Here is a 17,500-nt window from a genome sequence, read left to right on the forward strand (position 1 = left end):
TGAGTTGCGTAGGAAATTTTTGGCTTTCTATATATGGTCCCAGAAACTTTTTAAGTTACGTTTCCAAAAATGTGAAGTCAACTCTTTTTGTCCAGCATTGTAGCTTATGACAGTTCTGAGAGTTAGGGTGCCAATGTCATAAACACTTTTGTTGCAAAATTCTAATGTCTTGTACATATTTTAGATCCAATTAAGAATAAAAAAGGGTCACATTCAAGTCATTTGAATAAGTATTCTGACACCAGTCCTTTGAGTAAAACTCAAATTTGTCAGAGGAACAAAGAGCGATGGTTTTGACGATCATACGTTCGAGACAAGAGATTATGAAGGTAAGAGAAGTAATCCCTCATACTGGCCCTATTCCCATCGTAATCCCTCGTAGGTTATTTTTAGATATCAATTTTCCCGCGGATAATGTTACCGCGCGCGTTACGTGGAAATTTCGTGGAGGAGGGAAAATGCAGCAAATTCTGTACGATGGCATTCTCCGTTTTCAAAATTGAGTTTCATGGCCTGATAAAATTCATTGTCTGCAAGATACAGGTTTCAAACATACATCCTTGGAATTGCTTAACTGTCTAGTTTACAGTGATACCAATTTGAAGAATTTCCGATCTATCAAACCGTGTTGTACAATTTTGACAGCGGCAGATATGTTTACCTTGGTTGCATTGATTTTGTTCATTTTAGTACGCACTTTCTCATCGTAAACAAAATTCTGTCGCTTACAAAACTCGTCCCTGTCACGATACAGTTTGCAATCATACATTCACTCCGATACCAATTTTACGATTGTCTAATGTAGGAAACCGTGTTAAATAATTTTGAAAGAGGGAGAGCTATATTTTACGCGTGCGTTGCAAATTGACTTCAATCCGATCTTACGGTTTTAAAAATTTTTATCGTGCGGTCAATTGAAATTTTCATGTCATGTGTGGTACTGTTTGAAAGCGTTAGCTGTCTAATTAATGAATATCATAGAATTAAGTCACCATAGTTTAAGTCCGCTAAGAAAATCGAGAACGCGTTGACCAAGTCAGGAATATGTTATTTCATTGTGTACAAAATTCTGTCGCCTATAAAACTCGTTACTTTCAAGATACAAGATGCAAAGATATATCATTCAAATCGCGTAACTTTGTTGTTTACAGTGACACCAATAGACCAATTTCGATATATTAAAATTCAGTCCTAAACAAAAGACATCATCTCGAGGCTCTGGGGAATAAACTCATACAAATCCTTAAATTTATTCCCCAGAGCCTCGAGTTGATGCCTTTTGTTTGGGACTGAATTTTAATATATCGAAATTGGTCTATTTCAACACTGTCCAATGTACGAAACCGAGTTTAATAATTTTGAAAGATGCAGGTATATTTGACATGCGTGCTTTGCAAATTGACTTCCATCCGATACCACTTGTTCATACATTTTTATCGCACTGTCTGTTCAAGTTTTCCATTCATGTCTGATATCTGTCTAATTTATGAATATCTAAGAATTAAGTCGTCATATTTTAATCCCGCGAAGAAAATCAAGAAAGCGTTAACCAATATTACTTGTTGACTGTAGTCTGCGAATTGCCAATGTTTACAAAATTCTGTCGCTTATAAAACTCGATCCTTTCAAGATACAGGTTTCAAACATCTATAACTGAAATTGCTTAACTGTCTAGTTTTCAATGATACCACATTCAATGTTGTGCCATATACGAAACCGTGTTAAATCTTTTTTTAAGGAGACAGCTATATTTAACATAAGTGCTTTGCAAATTCACTTGAATCCGATAACACGGGCTCAAAAATTTTTATCCGACGCTTCATTCAAGTTTTCCTTTCATGTTTGGTACTGTTGTAGAGCTCTATCTCTCTTCTTTATCACCATATAAGAATTAAGCCATCATATTTTAATCCCGCAAAGGAAAGCAAGAATGCATTTATTAAAGTCAGAGAGATCGTACTTATCGATTATAGTCTGCCATTTGCCATTCTGTATAAAATCCTGTCGGTTACATAACTCGTTCCTTCCAAGATACAGGTTTCAAAACGTAAGTCATTGAAATCGCTTAACTCTGTAGTCAAAAAGTCACGTTCGTCCACAAAATGTATGATGTATATACGCGTTTGTCTCAACATCCTCCGCCACTTTTGTTTGATGGTAAATCGCGAACGACGCGAATCATTGCGTGGGAATTCGCTCAGCTGTCAACATTGGTAAAAATGGGGACATGTGATTGGCAATCAGTTAACCCTCGTGGGAATACCGAATCTCACAGGAGATCTAAAAATAAGTTAAGAGGGATTACGATTGGAATAGGGCCAGTATGAGGGATTACTTCTCTTACTTCATAATCTCTTGGTTCGAGATAAATAACCGTGGTGCCCCGTCTTCTTTACAGTCATTATTCCGTGGTATTCTTCATCGCAGCACACGTTGTTTATATTTTTGCAGCTTCTTTTTGAAACAATATGCTGTTGGCAAAATGGATGCCATGCTATTTTTCAGCGCGAAAGGCAAAAAAAGAACTGATTCCAATAGTGGTTAGTGGATACGTTGATCTCTGTCTATGACGACGATGAAAAATGTGCAAAGAAAGATTCTAGACAACTTGAGCAACGGTATGAGAGTTATTTATCCGTGTTTCTTTGATTATTTTAAACTGATAAAGAAATGCAGAAATTAGAAACATAAAGTGCTTCCCAAATTTCGTCAAATTGAATAAACCGGCATAAGGGAACAACAAAGTTTTAAGACATATCATTGGCATGACGATGTAGCAGTGATCTTTTTGTTCGAATGGAATGATTAGTTTTGACCGTCAGCTTTTACCGGTGAATATTTTATTCATCGAGAAAACCACGACACTTATTCTTTTAAGGTCTGCTATAGGGAATGAACATCATCGCTTTAAATCTAACCGGCGGAGAGTGCAAAGTGACTCAAACCTACGGAAAATTAAAACATTTCGTTTCCAACAAAACTGTTTAGTCACGGAGCAGAAACCGAAAAATAAGAGTTTCGTTCAACCATCGCCACAGAAAATGTTTGACGCCTGATTTTTATAGAGAAAGACCTCCTGATTAAGGCCAGGTAGTTCGTAAAGTTGAATTGTGGTATAGGTTTCGAGTTAAGGGGATGTTTTCAAGCCCACCTCACGGCTCAGCATAGAAACGAGGCTACACACTCAAACGCAGTTTACATCGCTATTTCTCGGTGAAAATCAACGAAATCAGCCATTTCAGCTAAATTCACTAAATACACATTTGCTTCATTTGGAAGTTATTAAGTATGTCACGTGATTGGTCACGTGATTTTAAACGTGACCAGTAACAAATCACTGACTATTAACAAACGTGCTTTCGCCGTTGTTTGGAAGAACAGCCTCGCAAAAACAAAACATGTATCCCTTCTTTATTAAATTAACTTTCTTTTGCTCTTTCTATCGTCATAGCAAAGCTTTTGGGAATAAAAACTGTTTACTGTATCTCACTTTTATCAGTCTAGATCTAGCTCGCAAACGAGGCTAGTCCCTTGGAGGCAAACAAAGAAATCACTTGTAAATGAAAAATGAAGCTGTTACTCGTTTCGGTTTTAGTCTAGCTATTTGCCACAATTTGGATTTTAAACGAGCATTAATAATCACAATGAGTTATATATGTATATATATATATATAGTTAACTGTACGTAAGGAAAAGCGACGAAGAGACAAACTCTTGACTGTTCTGGGCGAAGTTTACTACGACGTTTCGGCCGTTTGGCCTTCTTCAGGTTAAAAATTAAAGACTAAAAAACTATTTACAATGAGTGCAAATCACAACAACAGCAGCTTATATATACAGAGCAGAAATATTGAAATTAAGGAAACGAAACAAAACAAAGGTCAAAGCTACAAGGTGACATGGATTTGACAATCAAAGACAAATAAAGAACTATAACAAAGGTCTAAACTCCAAGGTGACATAGATTTAACAATCAAAAACAAATAAAGAACTATAGGCTATAGGGAATGAACATCATCGCTTTAATTCTAACCGGCGGAGAGTGCAAAGTGACTCAAACCTACGGAAAATTAAAACATTTCGTTTCCAACAAAACTGTTTAGTCACGGAGCAGAAACCGAAAAATAAGAGTTTCGTTCAACCATCGCCACAGAAAATGTTTGACGCCTGATTCTTATAGAGAAAGACCTCCTGATTAAGGCCAGGTAGTTCGTAAAGTTGAATTGTGGTATAGGTTTCGAGTTAAGGGGATGTTTTCTTGCCCACCGCACGGCTCAGCATAGAAACGAGGCTACACACTCAAACGCAGTTTACATCGCTATTTCTCGGTGAAAATCAACGAAATCAGCCATTTAAGCTAAATTCACTAAATACACATTTGCTTCATTTGGAAGTTATTAAGTATGTCACGTGATTGGTCACGTGATTTTAAACGTGACCAGTAACAAATCACTGACTATTAACAAACGTGCTTTCGCCGTTGTTTGGAAGAACAGCCTCGCAAAAACAAAACATGTATCCCTTCTTTATTAAATTAACTTTCTTTTGCTCTTTCTATCGTCATAGCAAAGCTTTTGGGAATAAAAACTGTTTACTGTATCTCACTTTTATCAGTCTAGATCTAGCTCGCAAACGAGGCTAGTCCCTTGGAGGCAAACAAAGAAATCACTTGTAAATGAAAAATGAAGCTGTTACTCGTTTCGGTTTTAGTCTAGCTATTTGCCACAATTTGGGTTTTAAACGAGCATTAATAATCACAATGAGTTATGTATATATATATATATATATATATATATATATATATATATATATATAGTTAAGTGTACGTAAGGAAAAGCGACGAAGAGACAAACTCTTGACTGTTCTGGGCGAAGTTTACTACGACGTTTCGGCCGTTCGGCCTTCTTCAGGTTAAAAATTAAAAACTAAAAAACTATTTACAATGAGTGCAAATCACAACAACAGCAGCTTATATATACAGAGCAGAAATGTTGAAATTAAGGAAACGAAACAAAACAAAGGTCAAAGCTACAAGGTGACATGGATTTGACAATCAAAGACAAATAAAGAACTATAACAAAGGTCTAAACTCCAAGGTGACATAGATTTAACAATCAAAAACAAATAAAGAACTATAGGTGACATATCGATAAAAATGCATCGTATTGGGAAAATGTCTACTCACAACTACTCAATTGTAGTAATTAATGCGGTGTTTCGATCTAGATTCCCGCCTTTTATTAAGACCATGAGGATTAAGGGTAAATAATTGCGCAGTCCAATAGGCCTCCCTAGTGAGTAACAATTGTTCAAGATGCAAAGAATTTTGAAAAGACCTAATTTGTTCGATAATGATGAAGTTGATTTGTGAAATTTCATGTTCAGAGTTATTATAGTGGATAGCCAATTCACAAGTTCTTTTGTTCTTCAGCATGTTCGACTTGTGGTTACGGAATCTTACTTTAAATTTAGTCGAGGTGGAGCCCACATATTGCAGGTTGCATTTGGCACAAGTGGCCAAATAAATAACATTTTGCGATGAACAAGAAAGTTTTTGTTGAATGGAATAATGACGACCAGTAGCTGAACTTTGGAATTTTGAAGCTTGAATTAAATAATTTTTACAAAGATCGCATTTCTTATTGCATTTTGAACAACCCCCATTTTCTTCTCTTGGATTTCTACAAGAGGTTACCTGAAATTTGGATGGCTCTAACAACTCCTTAAGATTTTTAGTTCTACGTGACTTGGACGGAAAAATTTCTTTGACTTCTGGTGAAGATTGCAATAGATGAAAGTGATTTTTAATGACTTTTTGGATATCTGGCAAAATTGGATTGTAGTCAAGCACCAGTGGAAAAACTTTCTTATCTGGTTTGACCTTTTTGCTCAAAAGTTCAGATCTAGATATACTGAGAGCTTTGTCGAACTGTTTATCGACAAGCTCCGCCGGATAATTTTGAGATTTCAAATATCCTTTGTATTCCTTACACCTATTTTGAAGAAAGTCGTTGGTAGAACAATTGCGTTTGATTCTTAAAGCTACCCCAAAGGGGACTGCTCTTTTGCAATGTGAGGGATGTGAACTCGAAAAAGGTAGATAGAGGTGGCTATCGGTGGGTTTAGCATAAACATCAGTGCTAATAAACCCGTTACAAAAATGCAACGTGAGATCAAGGACATTCAAATGACTTTCGGAGTAAACCAATTCGAATTTAATAGTAGGGTACAAATCATTGATATAATCAGTGAATTCCAATAATTTAGGTAAACCCTGAGTCCAGAGGTCAAAAATATCGTCCCTGTATCTCCACCAAAGCATACGTCTCAAGCTACCCTCAAATTTGGCTTTCTCGTCGATGATGCCCATCGCTAAATCTGCATAGCTGCACCCGTTTTTCGGTCCCATGGCCGTACCGTGTTTTTGAACAAAGCTCTGACCAGCAAACTGGCAATTATTTACCCTGAGAAAAATTTCAACAGCTTCAACTAAGCAATCAGTGGAAGGAATATTATCAGATCTGAAATTAAGTGCCTTTCTAACTGCTGAAATACCTAGATTGTTGTCAATGTTTGGAAACATTGACACTACATCCCAAGACACAAGGAGGGACCCCTCAGGGAATGGGCCTTTTGCATTCAAATCTTCTAATTTGTTGATAAAATCCGTGGAATCCTTCACAAAGGATGGAAGACTCTGTGAAAGAGGTTTGAGGTAGAATTCTGTGAAAGCAGAAAGCCGTTCAATTGCTGTACCGCAACAGGATGTAATAAGCCGAAGTCTTCAAAATAGGTGTAAGGAATACAAAGGATATTTGAAATCTCAAAATTATTCGGCGGAGCTTGTCGATAAACAGTTCGACAAAGCTCTCAGTATATCTTGATCTGAACTTTTGAGCAAAAAGGTCAAACCAGATAAGAAAGTTTTTCCACTGGTGCTTGACTACAATCCAATTTTGCCAGATATCCAAAAAGTCATTAAAAATCACTTTCATCTATTGCAATCTTCACCAGAAGTCAAAGAAATTTTTCCGTCCAAGTCACGTAGAACTAAAAATCTTAAGGAGTTGTTAGCGCCATCCAAGTTTCAGGTAACCTCTTGTAGAAATCCAAGAGAAGAAAATGGGGGTTGTTCAAAATGCAATAAGAAATGCGATCTTTGTAAAAATTATTTAATTCAAGCTTCAAAATTCCAAAGTTCAGCTACTGGTCGTCATTATTCCATTCAACAAAAACTTTCTTGTTCATCGCAAAATGTTATTTATTTGGCCACTTGTGCCAAATGCAACCTGCAATATGTGGGCTCCACCTCGACTAAATTTAAAGTAAGATTCCGCAACCACAAGTCGAACATGCTGAAGAACAAAAGAACTTGTGAATTGGCTATCCACTATAATAACTCTGAACATGAAATTTAACAAATCAACTTCATCATTATCGAACAAATTAGGTCTTTTGAAAATTCTTTGCATCTTGAACAATTGTTACTCACTAGGGAGGCCTATTGGACTGCGCAATTATTTACCCTTAATCCTCATTGTCTTAATAAAAGGCGGGAATCTAGATCGAAACACCGCATTAATTACTACAATTGAGTAGTTGTGAGTAGACATTTTCCCAATACGATGCATTTTTATCGATATGTCACCTATAGTTCTTTATTTGTTTTTGATTAATAAATCTATGTCACCTTGGAGTTTAGACCTTTGTTATAGTTCTTTATTTGTCTTTGATTGTCAAATCCATGTCACCTTGTAGCTTTGACCTTTGTTTTGTTTCGTTTCCTTAATTTCAACATTTCTGCTCTGTATATATAAGCTGCTGTTGTTGTGATTTGCACTCATTGTAAATAGTTTTTTAGTTTTTAATTTTTAACCTGAAGAAGGCCGAACGGCCGAAACGTCGTAGTAAACTTCGCCCAGAACAGTCAAGAGTTTGTCTCTTCGTCGCTTTTCCTTACGTACACTTAACTATATATATATATATATATATATATATATATAATGAATGTGTAAGTTTGAGCGGGGAAATAACAACAACTAACTGCCTCATTTACCTTTGGATCACCAACCTATTCCCTTCAGAAGGCGATTCACAGTGATTTCTGACAAGTATTAATTAGTAGTGTAGGATGGGAACAAAGGAAATGAGTGAAAATGTGTTCAGCCGGGAATCGAACCCGGGTCTCCTGGTTACCGGTCAGATGCCTTACCACTCGGCCACTGAACCAACCCCGCCATTCAGCCGAATTGGAAGGACCTTTAAATGGCAAGCTCTGAGGAGAATCGCACATTTTCTGCAGTGAGGATTGCGTCACTATGCTCAAGTTGATCAGCGATTCACAGTAAATTTCCCCCTATATATGAAATGAATGTGTAAGTTTGAGCGGGGAAATAACAACAACTAACTGCCTCATTTACCTTTGGATCACCAACCTATTCCCTTCAGAAGGCGATTCACAGTGATTTCTGACAAGTATTAATTAGTAGTGTAGGATGGGAACAGAAATCGATACAACAAAGGAAATGAGTGAAAATGTGTTCAGCCGGGAATCGAACCCGGGTCTCCTGGTTACCGGTCAGATGCCTTACCACTCGGCCACTGAACCAACCCCGCCATTCAGCCGAATTGGAAGGACCTTTAAATGGCAAGCTCTGAGGAGAATCGCACATTTTCTGCAGTGAGGATCGCGTCACTATGCTCAAGTTGATCAGCGATTCACAGTAAATTTCCCCCTATATATGAAATGAATGTGTAAGTTTGAGCGGGGAAATAACAACAACTAACTGCCTCATTTACCTTTGGATCACCAACCTATTCCCTTCAGAAGGCGATTCACAGTGATTTCTGACAAGTATTAATTAGTAGTGTAGGATGGGAACAGAAAGCTTGCCATTTAAAGGTCCTTCCAATTCGGCTGAATGGCGGGGTTGGTTCAGTGGCCGAGTGGTAAGGCATCTGACCGGTAACTAGGAGACCCGGGTTCGATTCCCGGCTGAACACATTTTCACTCATTTCCTTTGTTGTATCGATTTCTGTTCCCATCCTACACTACTAATTAATACTTGTCAGAAATCACTGTGAATCGCCTTCTGAAGGGAATAGGTTGGTGATCCAAAGGTAAATGAGGCAGTTAGTTGTTGTTATTTCCCCGCTCAAACTTACACATTCATTTCATATATAGGGGGAAATTTACTGTGAATCGCTGATCAACTTGAGCATAGTGACGCAATCCTCACTGCAGAAAATGTGCGATTCTCCTCAGAGCTTGCCATTTAAAGGTCCTTCCAATTCGGCTGAATGGCGGGGTTGGTTCAGTGGCCGAGTGGTAAGGCATCTGACCGGTAACCAGGAGACCCGGGTTCGATTCCCGGCTGAACACATTTTCACTCATTTCCTTTGTTCCCATCCTACACTACTAATTAATACTTGTCAGAAATCACTGTGAATCGCCTTCTGAAGGGAATAGGTTGGTGATCCAAAGGTAAATGAGGCAGTTAGTTGTTGTTATTTCCCCGCTCAAACTTACACATTCATTATATATATATATATATATATATATATATATATATATATATATATATATAGTTAAGTGTACGTAAGGAAAAGCGACGAAGAGACAAACTCTTGACTGTTCTGGGCGAAGTTTACTACGACGTTTCGGCCGTTCGGCCTTCTTCAGGTTAAAAATTAAAAACTAAAAAACTATTTACAATGAGTGCAAATCACAACAACAGCAGCTTATATATACAGAGCAGAAATGTTGAAATTAAGGAAACGAAACAAAACAAAGGTCAAAGCTACAAGGTGACATGGATTTGACAATCAAAGACAAATAAAGAACTATAACAAAGGTCTAAACTCCAAGGTGACATAGATTTATTAATCAAAAACAAATAAAGAACTATAGGTGACATATCGATAAAAATGCATGGTATTGGGAAAATGTCTACTCACAACTACTCAATTGTAGTAATTAATGCGGTGTTTCGATCTAGATTCCCGCCTTTTATTAAGACAATGAGGATTAAGGGTAAATAATTGCGCAGTCCAATAGGCCTCCCTAGTGAGTAACAATTGTTCAAGATGCAAAGAATTTTCAAAAGACCTAATTTGTTCGATAATGATGAAGTTGATTTGTTAAATTTCATGTTCAGAGTTATTATAGTGGATAGCCAATTCACAAGTTCTTTTGTTCTTCAGCATGTTCGACTTGTGGTTGCGGAATCTTACTTTAAATTTAGTCGAGGTGGAGCCCACATATTGCAGGTTGCATTTGGCACAAGTGGCCAAATAAATAACATTTTGCGATGAACAAGAAAGTTTTTGTTGAATGGAATAATGACGACCAGTAGCTGAACTTTGGAATTTTGAAGCTTGAATTAAATAATTTTTACAAAGATCGCATTTCTTATTGCATTTTGAACAACCCCCATTTTCTTCTCTTGGATTTCTACAAGAGGTTACCTGAAACTTGGATGGCGCTAACAACTCCTTAAGATTTTTAGTTCTACGTGACTTGGACGGAAAAATTTCTTTGACTTCTGGTGAAGATTGCAATAGATGAAAGTGATTTTTAATGACTTTTTGGATATCTGGCAAAATTGGATTGTAGTCAAGCACCAGTGGAAAAACTTTCTTATCTGGTTTGACCTTTTTGCTCAAAAGTTCAGATCAAGATATACTGAGAGCTTTGTCGAACTGTTTATCGACAAGCTCCGCCGAATAATTTTGAGATTTCAAATATCCTTTGTATTCCTTACACCTATTTTGAAGACTTCGGCTTATTACATCCTGTTGCGGTACAGCAATTGAACGGCTTTCTGCTTTCACAGAATTCTACCTCAAACCTCTTTCACAGAGTCTTCCATCCTTTGTGAAGGATTCCACGGATTTTATCAACAAATTAGAAGATTTGAATGCAAAAGGCCCATTCCCTGAGGGGTCCCTCCTTGTGTCTTGGGATGTAGTGTCAATGTTTCCAAACATTGACAACAATCTAGGTATTTCAGCAGTTAGAAAGGCACTTAATTTCAGATCTGATATTATTCCTTCCACTGATTGCTTAGTTGAAGCTGTTGAAATTTTTCTCAGGGTAAATAATTGCCAGTTTGCTGGTCAGAGCTTTGTTCAAAAACACGGTACGGCCATGGGACCGAAAAACGGGTGCAGCTATGCAGATTTAGCGATGGGCATCATCGACGAGAAAGCCAAATTTGAGGGTAGCTTGAGACGTATGCTTTGGTGGAGATACAGGGACGATATTTTTGACCTCTGGACTTAGGGTTTACCTAAATTATTGGAATTCACTGATTATATCAATGATTTGTACCCTACTATTAAATTCGAATTGGTTTACTCCGAAAGTCATTTGAATGTCCTTGATCTCACGTTGCATTTTTGTAACGGGTTTATTAGCACTGATGTTTATGCTAAACCCACCGATAGCCACCTCTATCTACCTTTTTCGAGTTCACATCCCTCACATTGCAAAAGAGCAGTCCCCTTTGGGGTAGCTTTAAGAATCAAACGCAATTGTTCTACCAACGACTTTCTTCAAAATAGGTGTAAGGAATACAAAGGATATTTGAAATCTCAAATTTACCCGGCGGAGCTTGTCGATAAACAGCTCGACAAAGCTCTCAGTATATCAAGATGTGAACTTTTGAGCAAAAAGGTAAAACCGGATAAGAAAGTTTTTCCACTGGTGCTTGACTACAATCCAATTTTGCCAGATATCCAAAAAGTCATTAAAAATCACTTTCATCTATTGCAATCTTCACCAGAAGTCAAAGAAATTTTTCCGTCCAAGTCACGTAGAACTAAAAATCTTAAGGAGTTGTTAGAGCCATCCAAATTTCAGGTAACCTCTTGTAGAAATCCAAGAGAAGAAAATGGGGGTTGTTCAAAATGCAATAAGAAATGCGATCTTTGTAAAAATTATTTAATTCAAGCTTCAAAATTCCAAAGTTCAGCTACTGGTCGTCATTATTCCATTCAACAAAAACTTTCTTGTTCATCGCAAAATGTTATTTATTTGGCCACTTGTGCCAAATGCAACCTGCAATATGTGGGCTCCACCTCGACTAAATTTAAAGTAAGATTCCGTAACCACAAGTCGAACATGCTGAAGAACAAAAGAACTTGTGAATTGGCTATCCACTATAATAACTCTGAACATGAAATTTCACAAATCAACTTCATCATTATCGAACAAATTAGGTCTTTTCAAAATTCTTTGCATCTTGAACAATTGTTACTCACTAGGGAGGCCTATTGGACTGCGCAATTATTTACCCTTAATCCTCATGGTCTTAATAAAAGGCGGGAATCTAGATCGAAACACCGCATTAATTACTACAATTGAGTAGTTGTGAGTAGACATTTTCCCAATACGATGCATTTTTATCGATATGTCACCTATAGTTCTTTATTTGTTTTTGATTGTTAAATCTATGTCACCTTGGAGTTTAGACCTTTGTTATAGTTCTTTATTTGTCTTTGATTGTCAAATCCATGTCACCTTGTAGCTTTGACCTTTGTTTTGTTTCGTTTCCTTAATTTCAACATTTCTGCTCTGTATATATAAGCTGCTGTTGTTGTGATTTGCACTCATTGTAAATAGTTTTTTAGTTTTTAATTTTTAACCTGAAGAAGGCCGAACGGCCGAAACGTCGTAGTAAACTTCGCCCAGAACAGTCAAGAGTTTGTCTCTTCGTCGCTTTTCCTTACGTACACTTAACTATATATATATATATATATATACATATAAATATATATAACTCATTGTGATTATTAATGCTCGTTTAAAACCCAAATTGTGGCAAATAGCTAGACTAAAACCGAAACGAGTAACAGCTTCATTTTTCATTTACAAGTGATTTCTTTGTTTGCCTCCAAGGGACTAGCCTCGTTTGCGAGCTAGATCTAGACTGATAAAAGTGAGATACAGTAAACAGTTTTTATTCCCAAAGCTTTGCTATGACGATAGAAAGAGCAAAAGAAAGTTAATTTAATAAAGAAGGGATACATGTTTTGTTTTTGCGAGGCTGTTCTTCCAAACAACGGCGAAAGCACGTTTGTTAATAGTCAGTGATTTGTTACTGGTCACGTTTAAAATCACGTGACCAATCACGTGACATACTTAATAACTTCCAAATGAAGCAAATGTGTATTTAGTGAATTTAGCTTAAATGGCTGATTTCGTTGATTTTCACCGAGAAATAGCGATGTAAACTGCGTTTGAGTGTGTAGCCTCGTTTCTATGCTGAGCCGTGCGGTGGGCAAGAAAACATCCCCTTAACTCGAAACCTATACCACAATTCAACTTTACGAACTACCTGGCCTTAATCAGGAGGTCTTTCTCTATAAGAATCAGGCGTCAAACATTTTCTGTGGCGATGGTTGAACGAAACTCTTATTTTTCGGTTTCTGCTCCGTGACTAAACAGTTTTGTTGGAAACAAAATGTTTTAATTTTCCGTAGGTTTGAGTCACTTTGCACTCTCCGCCGGTTAGAATTAAAGCGATGATGTTCATTCCCTATAGCCTATAGTTCTTTATTTGTTTTTGATTGTTAAATCTATGTCACCTTGGAGTTTAGACCTTTGTTATAGTTCTTTATTTGTCTTTGATTGTCAAATCCATGTCACCTTGTAGCTTTGACCTTTGTTTTGTTTCGTTTCCTTAATTTCAATATTTCTGCTCTGTATATATAAGCTGCTGTTGTTGTGATTTGCACTCATTGTAAATAGTTTTTTAGTTTTTAATTTTTAACCTGAAGAAGGCCGAACGGCCGAAACGTCGTAGTAAACTTCGCCCAGAACAGTCAAGAGTTTGTCTCTTCGTCGCTTTTCCTTACGTACACTTAACTACAAATTCGCGTCGAGACATTGTATCCTGTGGATCCTCTTACTGGGAGTTCATCGTTAGGTCAACCAACCGTACACTGCTTATATATATATATATATATAACTGCAGTTCGGCCTTCTGGGCCTCATCAGTGCAGTGTTGATGTCTAGGATGGAGGTTAAGCTTATAAAGCCACCCCAAATGTCCCACACATGTGGTACATCTAAGCCATGCCAGATTGCTCAAACTAGCGAGCTAGTATAATTAGTATGTATAATTCCATTCAGATATTTTTCGCTTTCGAAAAAGACGTTGAACTAATTAAATAGTGGTGTACTTTTTATCAGTTTTTGATAGGGAATATAGGTTAAAAACTTATAATTAATAAGAAGCGCAATGTTTTGTTCTGTTAGACTGCCAGTGATATTAAAGTAAAACTGTCTTGCAAACAAAGACCTACTGTAGCCTTGTTATACGTTTCTATCCGGATTGATATCGAGGCTCTCCAATATGGCAGCGCCCATGGCCACTTGGCTAGAACTCTCGCTACTCTGACTGTAAGTATACTAATTCAATTGCCAAATTTCAATTAAAACAGTTTAGAAGTTGAATGCTTGAGTTCATAATAATTTCTTGCCTATAGTGCAATATTATATGATGAAAAAATATACAATGAAGAAAAATCATTTTCTAATTCATGATTTCATTCGACCATTAAAAAAATCCTTCTAGCCGTTATTATGCAATTTCGGGTCTTTTAAGGTATCTTTTCTTTTCAGTAATGATAACTAGTTTTAAAATTAGTTTTTGTTTTGTATTGCTTTGTAATTTTGAAGTGGCAAAACAAATAAATAAATAAATAATTAAATAAATAAAATATTACTGTTTTGAAGTATAGATGTGTACGTTGACAAATTTAGAACGCCTTTTCATATTTTTGGTAAAAGACAACTGTGATGAGTGTGTCATGTTTCTAAATTGGTGCATTTTTCAAATTGATTTCCATGGCTAGTAAGGAGCACGATAACCCTTCTTGTTTCAGTATAACGTCTCCACCTCCAAAGCGACGAAAATTGGTTAAATGCATTATTTGCCAGGTCGATAAAGAGGAAATTTTAAGAAAAGGGAAAGAGTCTTCTATTGACACTTTGAATAGAGCACTCAACCTTCGTAAAGACGAAGTGTATGATAGATTGCACAAGGACTTACCCAGTTTTCTAAACCGAGATGATTTTTAGCATTCCACGTGCTATTCGTCCTACACCAGTTAACACAACATACAGCATGCTACTGGCATTCACGAAAGCAAAGTGGAGAGTGAATCTAGTAACGAGGAAACACGCAGAATTTCAAGGTAGTCAGCTGGTGTCCATATAGATTGGTCTAAGTGTTTTATTTGTCGAAATAAGACGTATAAAAAATGCAGAGAGATGCATAATGTTTGTACATTTGAAGCATGTGAGTCAGTTCCAAAGCAAGCAGAAAGCAAAGGTGATGAAGGAATGCTGCATGTTCTCATTTCAGTCAACAACGACCTAATAGCTGCTGAGGCAAAGTATCATAAGACGTGTTTCGCTTCCTATATTAGCAAAAAAATCCAATCTAAAGCACAAGGGCTTTAAAGAAATAGAAGGAGAAGCATCTTATGATAGAGCATTCAAAGAGATGGCGGCCGAAATTAGTGAGGGTATTTACCAAGGAAAGGCATACGATATGTCATCGCTTTTGTCGAAATATCGCGAACTCCTGGAGAACAAGGGAATCAAGGCCGAAAGTTATAGCAAACAGCACCTGAAACTTCGACTTCAAAAGCACTTTGGAGAAGATATCGTGTTCCACCAGCACCCCGACAGGAGTAAGCCTGAGGTTATTTATTCGAGGAACATATCTCTGCAAGACGTGCTAAATGCTTCAGCTGCACAGAATGCCAGACCCGTAAGCAATGTTTCGTTTAATGCCGCTCAGCAGATTGTAAAGACAGCTCGGCGGATAAAGGAGGAAATACGTAAGTGCAGTGGCATCACATTAAGACCCCTTAACGTGGACGATGTGTCCCTCGAGTCATCAAGAAGAATAATTCCTCCCAGTCTGTACTGGCTTGTTCGTTTGATGATTACATCCGATGAGTCTGGAGTACACGACTTTGACCACCCGTGTCCCTGTGTCAAAATAGAGGACGAGAGGCGCATTATTAGTATTTCCCAAGATATCATTCACTGCGCATCAAAAGCCAGCGTGAAGCTCCCGAAGCAAATAGGACTTGCAATGGCGGCTCGTCACCTGACTGGATCCAAGCAGTTAGTTTGCCTTTTAAATAGAATGGGGCACAGTTCGTCATACGATGAGTTGCAAGCAGTTGATACAAGTCTAGCAACCGAAGTATTGGCCAAAGTAGAAACCTATGGAACAGTTATTCCATCAAACATCTCTCCGGGGTCTTTTGTGCAATTTGCTGCCGATAACAACGATTTAAAGGAGGAAACGATAGATGACAAATAATTTATACTACCCATGCCACAACCATGGTTGTCTACCAGCCTAGAAGGGCCTTTGGTCCAGAACCACCGCCTACCATAGCTGGCAATCATACGGAGAGACGTCGTAGCCTGAAGAGAGGTGGAAGTGGCTATGAGTTTCAAGAATGTTCAGCATATGGACGAAGACCTAAAGTTACTCAATATACGGGTACCGTTGACAAAGAATGGCTCAAGGGTGAGGGTGGTGTTCTCTCTGAAGCAACTAACACAGATGACACTTGGACTCTCCTTCGTATGAAGCCAGAAAGTTTATTGAAGACGGGCATTGAAGCGCAGGAAAAGCAACCAGTTCCGAGCTGGGGTGGATTCAACTCGATCTTGTATCCTGAACTTCCTTGTGCGAGCAAAATTGGATACTGTCCTATGATCGAAGGCTCATCCACCGAATTCAGTACAGTTTACACAGTAATGAAACACGCCCAGAAGATGTGTACTAACCTGGGACAGGTCGACACCGTCATCACCTTCGACCTTGCTATCTACAAAAAGGCAAAGCAAATTCAGATGAAGTTTCCGGAGGCGTTTTCAGGCACTGTCATTTGGCTTGGGGGATTCCACATAGCTCTCAATTTCCTCTCACTGCTTGGTAAGAAGTTTTGCAGTTCTGGATTGGAAGACCTCCTTATTGAGTCTGGTGTATATGCAGTGGGGACAACCTCAGCGGTAATGAAGGGAAGTCTTACAACAGAGGAATTCGAGCTCACAAGCTAGCGATGGAGGCTCTTTTTCGTTTGATGTGGGACGCTTTTATTAGATTGTACACAAGCCATGCTGGAGATGGGGAAGAGCGTCTCGTTGATGAAGATGCCCTGATAGGAAAAGCAGAAGAATGCAGACATGCAATAACAAGAAGACAGATGTACAATCTAGCGTGAATGAGTTCCAGCAGAAAACTACAGAGCTCCGTTCACTTTTTCAAGATTTTAGAGCCCAGTCCAGAGCTAAGTCAAAGATGTTTGCTTTCTGGGAAGAGTATGGGGAAATGTTGAAGCTGCTTCTGCAATTTGTCAAAGCTGAAAGAACCGGAAATTGGGAACTACATCTGTCGAGTGTGTCAGCTATGGTCCCACATTGCTTCGCTATGTATAGGCCAAACTATGCGCGCTGGCTCCC

At 37.9% G+C, this 17,500-nt stretch overlaps 1 protein-coding gene and 2 non-coding genes across 5 annotated transcripts in view; all 3 read right to left on the bottom strand.

The window, feature by feature from the left end:
• The window catches only part of LOC138022387 (uncharacterized), a 52,167-nt gene that overhangs the window by 28,942 nt on the left and 5,725 nt on the right, over positions 1–17,500 (bottom strand). The window lies entirely within an intron of this gene.
• On the bottom strand, positions 8,158–8,229 carry Trnat-ggu (transfer RNA threonine (anticodon GGU)). Its single transcript has one exon. It is a non-coding gene; the product is annotated as a tRNA-Thr (tRNA).
• On the bottom strand, positions 8,537–8,608 carry Trnat-ggu (transfer RNA threonine (anticodon GGU)). The gene has a single exon. It is a non-coding gene; the product is annotated as a tRNA-Thr (tRNA).

The sequence above is a fragment of the Montipora capricornis genome, chromosome 10 (assembly GCF_036669925.1).
Source record: "Montipora capricornis isolate CH-2021 chromosome 10, ASM3666992v2, whole genome shotgun sequence".
NCBI classification, from domain to species: Eukaryota; Metazoa; Cnidaria; class Anthozoa; order Scleractinia; family Acroporidae; genus Montipora; species Montipora capricornis.